The sequence below is a fragment of the Callorhinus ursinus genome, unplaced genomic scaffold, assembly GCF_003265705.2.
Source record: "Callorhinus ursinus isolate GAN/ISIS: 27379988/994484 unplaced genomic scaffold, GSC_fseal_2.0 scaffold17, whole genome shotgun sequence".
NCBI lineage: Eukaryota > Metazoa > Chordata > Mammalia > Carnivora > Otariidae > Callorhinus > Callorhinus ursinus.
In genome coordinates this window covers 10,023,246-10,030,858 of record NW_027397079.1, presented here as the reverse complement: position 1 = coordinate 10,030,858, position 7,613 = coordinate 10,023,246, and positions in this window count along the sequence as shown.

Genomic DNA, 7,613 nt, shown 5'->3' with positions numbered 1-7,613 from the left:
AATGTTCCTATATCTCTATGTAGACTCATGTGTTCTTATGAGATCAATACCATTCTAGCACTTTACTTATTTGATATAACCTGACCAATCCCTGCAAAAACAAGCTCTGGCTGAACTCAGCTTACCGAATCCTAAAATTATCCTTCCCTAACTTCTATGAAATGCCCCAGTCACTGTTGTGGATATCATCCCTTGCTGCAAATTAAATAAACCTACATTGTTTTAAAGCCACAATTACATTCTTGGCAGTCTTTAGTTTGTGAACTCTATTATTTGTTAACAAAGATAAAATTCAGTACAATTGTAGAATTGTTGTGGAACAGACATTAGGTAAACTCCAACATTGCAATTTCAGAGTTTTATTTAAGTGACCACGAAATTCTGTACTAACTTATTTAAAATATTTTATTATTTTATTTATAATATTTAATATATAATTTATATATGTTATATAATTTAATATAATATTTAATATCAAATATTAAATATTTTATAAAATATTAAAATATTTTCCTCTTTATTGCTTTTAATTAAATCTTGAACCTGGTGAGTGGTGAGACAATTAGAGAATTTTAAAGAATGACTAAAAGGAAGATATTTACAAGAACATATTTTCTTCAATCCCACCCCTGTTTAAAAGTTTCAGCAACTACAAGCATTAATGAAAATTTATATTTATAAAACAAGTCTTACTTTATTTTTCTCAACCTATATGACTGTCTTTACAGCATTGATTTTTTTAAAGAAGCAAATCCAATATCCACATGATCAATTATTCTATCCCCTACAATAAAGCAGGGATAAAAAGTGTAATGTAGTAAAGAGTGTTTTTTTTTTAACCCAAATAAATCCTTTTAAACTTTCAGAAAACTCTAATTTCCCTGACACTATTTAAATGCTTCATAATACTACCTGATACCCCAACTATTTATTGTCTTTGAATCATGCTTAGGAAAAATCAGAAAATTATGAGCTTCAGACTAACCAAAGTAGAGCAATTATATGAATTATCTAATATTGAAAATGTGTGCAATTTAGGTTATTATGATTATACATAAAATGATAAAAGCTACCTTTTCCCTCTTAGGGAAGTATAAAATGTATAAAACAAAGCTTAGGTAGCAATTACAAGTTATAGTTAGGAACTGAATAAATTGCAGTCCTGGCTTCTTGCATTATTATTATGATTATTTTATTTTTTTAAAAATTCTTAATTTCTAACTGCATTTTAGCCAGTACAACTAATGATGAACTAGAGAGAGTTAATGGTCAAGTTCTGTTTCAAAATATTTAAATTATAAGCTCTGACCTGTAAACCACATATTTTAGGAAGTTTAGGAGGGTGTAGGTGAAGTTATACGGATTAACATGCTTAACAAAAAGGACTAATTTTTCTCAACCTTTAGGTTCCATCTGATACAACACAAAATCTATTTAGTTATATGAATAATCATGTTATTCACTTCATTTCCCCAAAATAAATAACTTGAGTTGAGTGGAAAAGTATGAAAATGCCCCATTTGCAAGTAAATTGTTATTTCAATTTTGAGCTCATTGGTCCATTTGATGCAAGAAAATTAAATCAAGGAATGAAAATTTCCATAAGCATTGACCATTAGTATACATACCATCACATACAACAATGAGAGCTCAGTAAGTGTTGGCCCTTATTTTAAACCACTACACTTGTTAGATTAATTCTGGATTTTTGTGTGTAGCTGATATGGTAAGGAAAAAAATGCCCTTGTTTTCAGAATTCATCATGTCACATTAAATTTTCCAAATTGCTTTCTTTCTTGGAGTGAAACTAAAGATGGGTACCTCCACCTAAAAAATGTGGTCCTTGGTTGCTGGTCTGGGCCATGAATGATCAGACTTGCCCGAAGCACTGTGGTTAGTACTTACCAAAGGATAAAACTCCAAGACATGAGCAAAACCACACATCTGCCCCACATCTGCTGGTGCCCACCTGCCTGCTCCCAGCTGCCAACAAACCAAGACTGCTGTACTTTTGTTCTTTTTTCCAAATCTTGCAGAGTGCCTCTCTGTGGAAGAATATAACCAGAATCTGGGGAATGCAGGGAGAGCTTAGAAGGATAAGAATGCTTCTGAAATTCAACAAACTTTACGTGGTAAGTCCACCTCCTTGGATAGTTAGTTCTATATTCATCTTCGATTCATATTCAAACTTCCAAGCTCATCAGAGGCAACATTATAGTTTGCCGAATGTGGTGCTAGGAAGATGTGCTTATTATAAACTCAAAAATGAGAGACCAAAACTTCTTAAAGATCTCTGTACTTTCCTGTGATGTATGTCATCTACTAGCCCAACCATCGTTCCCTTTTGATATCAGCTAACATAAGGACCACAACCACCAATTTATTACATCTAAAATATTAGTAGAAGGGGATGAGCTTCTGCAACTTGTCACAGGGTTGTAGTTGGTATTTATAAGTTCTTTCTTCCAATACCAATTTCTTGTTCCTTCTGCCCTCAGCTGGAGCTTCATCCAGTCATCCTTCTTAACTTCATACACTGAACGAAATCATCATTGAAATTCTGGGTCATTAGTGATCTTACTGATTTTACTGATTTACTAAATTACAGATTTAAAGGTGTTACAGTATTTTGTTAACTTAGAGTACTGGACAAGGGCATTACTAAGAGGCACTACCAGAGAATCACCTGAATTCCAGAAATTCCTCTGTCAACCCCATTTTGGAGAAGCAATTCCATTCTTCCTTGATAAACAGGATCAGTCAACTGTGACCCCCATTTATTGCTGATTGCTAAGCCATAAGTGAAAATGGGGCAGCCTCAACCTGCAATTCAGAGCAACTTCTGTCGTGCTCCCTGGTGGAAACATATCTTCTTTAGGATCTAAGATCTATAAACTGGCCATACCCAAAGTATGGGGAGGAGGAAGTATGATATAATAAAGAGCTTGAGGGCATATGCTGATGTTCCCACAGTTGCTCAGGCTCATCCCTCCTTTCCTGCTTCCGCACCACACCTGGGCAAGCTGAAAACAAAGCCAAGGTTCTCCCTCCTTAGATACACTGGTGAGGGTCCACACCACACAAGCTCCTGCCAGTGTGTGGGAACTCTCACCCAGCTTCCACCCCCTAAACACAATGAAAATATCCATCCAGTTTCTTTTCATTTGTCTCCCAGGCCATTTTGGGACCGGTTTAGAAGACCTAGTGCAATGATGAATAAGAGTAATGAAGTCAGGCATCTTTATTTTGGTCCTGAACTCAAGAGGGGAAAAAAAGGGCAATGTTCACTATTAAAATAGTTGCTATTTTGTTCTGCATATTTTCTTTCTCAGAATATCAGTTAGATTTGTCTGTGTATCAAACCACATCACAAGCTACTAATTTAAAACATTTACTTGGATGATAATTCCATGGGAGGAAACTTGGACAGAGACAGGCTGGCCAGTTCTTTGCTGGTTATGATATTTCTTTCTGATGAACTAAACTCTATCTCAGCATGAAGTGACCTACTTATTTCCAGTACTGCATTTTGCTTTAAAATTTATCTTATATTGGGTGCCTGGGTGGCTCAGTCGGTTAAGCATCTACCTTCGGGACAGGTCATGATCCTGGGGTCCTGGGATCAAGTCCCGCATCGGGCTCCTTGCTCTGCAGGGAGCCTGCTTCGCCATCTCCTCCCCACTTGTGCTCTCTCTCACTATCTTCGTCTCTCTCTCTCAAAAAATAAATAAAATTTAAAAAATAATAAAATAAAATTTATCTTATATTAATGTAGGTATATCAGTTTTCTTTGATCATTATTTATATGGGTATATTTTTTCCATCCTTTTGCTTTACAGTTTCTGCATGCTTGTATTTCAGATGTATCTCTTATAAGCAGGTACAAATTGTTTGTGTATTTTTTTCATTTAGGCCATCAGGCATTTTCCTTTTCTAAAAATATTTTTCAGCTTTATTGAGGTATAACTGATAAATAATATACGTTTAAGGTGCACAATACGATGGCTTGACATACATATACACTGCAAAATGATTACTACAATCAGGCTAATTAACATTTATTACTTCACAAGGTACCTTTTTGTGTGTGTGGGGGGGAAATACTTAAAAACTACTCTCTTAACAAATTTAAAGTATGCAGTGCAGTATTATTAACCATAGGCACCATGTCGTATATTAGATTCCCTAGAAATTATTCATCTTAGGTCTGAGAGTTTGTACTAACAACCAACTTCTGTCCACTTCTAATAGCTCTCAACTTCTGGTAACGTCCACTCTCCCCTCAGATTTTCTGAGTTCTAATTTTTATGGCTGAATAATGTCCCATTATATAAATAGATAGGTATTTATCTAGAATAAAATATTACTCAAACATTTTCTTTCACATGGTTTATTGCCCATTTATTTATTTATTGGGCTTTGATTATATGATACCATTACATTATTCCTATTGTCTCCAATATTTTATTGTTCATTTCCCTTCTTGTTTACTGGTTGAGTTACATTCATCATTCCCTTTTTTCCTGTTGCTATGCTAGTTTTATGATGTTTTACTCTTCTATTGGTGTTAACCTAAACATTTTCATTTTATGCTCTTTTCATTTATTTAATTCTATATATACTTCCAAACACTACAATATGTAATTTTCTATTTAATTTTTAATATTTTACTTTTAAACAATCTCTACACCCAACATTTCTAATAGAACTCTACACCCAACATTTCTAATTGAACTTAAAATTCCAAGATCAAGAGTCATATGCTCTACCGAGTCAATCAAGCACCCCTGTAATTTTTTATTTAGACAGTCATGCCTGCCCATATATTACACATTTCCTTTGCTTTTACAGTTAGACATATTCAATCTTCTACCTGTATCCTAACCAATTCATCCTCTCTTCTGTAGTTTTTCTTCTTTTGTTTTTCTGTGCTTCATTCCTGAAAGTTGTCTTGTTTATTTTCCCAGTTCACTAATGTTCTCTTCAGCTAAATCTCATTTCCTATTATGTTTGGCTCCTGAGTCCTTAATTTTAGTAATTATATTTTCAGTGTAGAATTTTTAGTTGTTTCTTTTTCCAAACTGGAGTATCAGGGTGTTTTTGTTTTGTTTTGTTTTGTTTTTTTACTCTTTGAGTTCTTTGCTGAAATTCTTACACTTGTCTGTTATCTCCTCAGTAAGCATAGTTATTTTACAAACTGTATCTGTTAATTCTACTATCTGGAGTACCAGTGGACCTATTTGATTCTTCTAGGAACTATTTTAATTACTGTATTCATAATTGTATTTGTTTTGAATAAAACTTGTTTTTTTCAATTACCATATTTGCTATTACTGTAAACAGGGCTCTCCCATTCCACTGTCTTATTTAGGACATTTCTCTCTCTCTCTCTCTTTTTTTTTCTGATAGGGAAAATTATTAGAACCGTGAATCTTATGGACTTAAGGTCACTTCCTCAATTATTTTATTATAAAAGTTCTTAGAAGTTCTCATCACAAGAAAAAAATAATTAAAAATGAATTCCCTTAAGAAACAAAACAAACAAGCAGAGGAGAAAAAGAGAGAGAGAGAGACAAACCAAGAAACAGACTCTTAACTACAGAGAACAAAGTGATGGTTACCAGAGGGGAGGTGGGTGAGGAGAATGGATGAAAGAGGGGATGGAGATTAAGGAGTGCAACTGTCGTGATGAGTACTGGGGTGATGTATGGAATTGTTGAATTATTATATTGTACACCTGAAACTAATATAACATTCTATGTTAATTATACTGGAATTAAAATAAAATTTAAAAAGTGAGTTCCCTGATCATAGGCAATGCTGAGTGAAACTTCATGATGATAAATAGGGTATTTAATAAATATATGGATGGTAATGTTGGCAGAATTAATATAGGTAGAGAATGCAGTTACATATTAAGAATAAGTGTCTATTTTACTGTGGATAGATTACTGCTCCTGCCATGATGGAAGGATTCCAATATAATCAATCTTAATTTGCCACCAGTTGGCTGTTCTTTCCCTCTTTCCCTCATTTCCCTCATTCTTTCCCAACATTCCCCAGGGAATGATGCCATATCAAGGAATCAACAGTATTTTCTGTTGTTGACATATTGGATATGCGTAGTAGTGTTGGCCAGATCAACCTTGGTAAGGCAATCACTGTACAGTCATTTTATCCCTGCTGCCCTGGCCCTTTAGTGAGAACCAGACCAGTTGGGAAAGGAGGCAGACTAATCTCCATTGAATGGGTCATTTTTGTCTCTCTGATTACTGAGACCTTTATCTGTAGAAGATGTACTTTGATGATCAATTTCATGGCAATTAAAGTTTTTAGACTCAGTTCCTATACTGGGCATCATCGATGCATCTTGTGCTCATTCCTCCATTGTTACTCCTGCCAAGTCTTTGACCATTAACTAAGCCGTTAGCCAACATATCAGTGTAGCTCCAAAATTTTAGTTCTTTTTCTTATAGGCAAAGTAGACACATAGATTTATTGTTTAAGTCTCTCCACTGGGAGTATTTCCTTACTCACTGACATTAAGGGATATCCTTTTGAGGGGCTGTGTGAGCAATCAGTGTAGTTTTAGATTGAGTCAGCATGTTATGTGAAATGATAATAAATAAAGCCCCAAGTATTTAATTTCTCATTTTACTGGTCATAGGCAATTCCACATAAATCCATTGATTTGCGTTCAGGTAAAGGTGGTCATAGAAGAATAGTAGATAAATACCATGGGAGTCTGAACCGTTGTTTATGAGATTTTTATGCCTTTAAGAAAGGATTTAAGCATGATATTTCATATTACCTTCATACTTTGGTAACGGAATCCTAACCTTCATAGGTCAGATTACATGTCTTTTCTGATAGGAAGGTCAGACCACAAGGTTGCTTAGTGACTCAAGTTCAAGCATTCTGCATCTAACAGTGCCCACCATTAAGCCAGAGGCTCTTCTCAAAGGAGAATCTTTATTGATAGAAGAGAGCATGATTTCCCAAACTACAGTGTTTTATCAGATCTTGCCAGAAGCTCCACATGACATCCATATCTTTTACAGACACTTGGAGCATCACTGATCTGGTTGATAGAACTCAAACGGCTTAGTAGTTTGCAGTGTCCTCAACTTGTTCTTGTTTTTGGCCCACGGAACTTGGCAGCCTTATGGCTTATTTGGTAAATGGGTCAAATTAGTATATTATACTGTTACATAGCTTTCACAATCCAGAAAATTGCTAAATAGATTAAGACAGTCATTACTTCTTAATCATCAGATGTAATCAGTATGTGACCAATAGGATAAAACAGTGTCATGACCAAACTGATATCAAGATGATCGAGGTTAGTCTAGCAATCTCATCTGAAGATGAGATTGAGGTAAGATGGAGAACTTATACTTCTATCCCTACCAAGTGAAAGAAAACTACATCTTTCTTGCTTTGTATAAAAACAATGCATTTTTCAATTAGATAGCTTTATCTCGGGTACCAGAGGTTGTGTTAGTTTGCACCTGCAAAGATAAGACATCAGTGTAATTGGAGTTCTCACCTGATAATTTGACATTGACTGTCATTCTTAAGATACATTTGCCTTATGCAAAGGCTAATAGGGA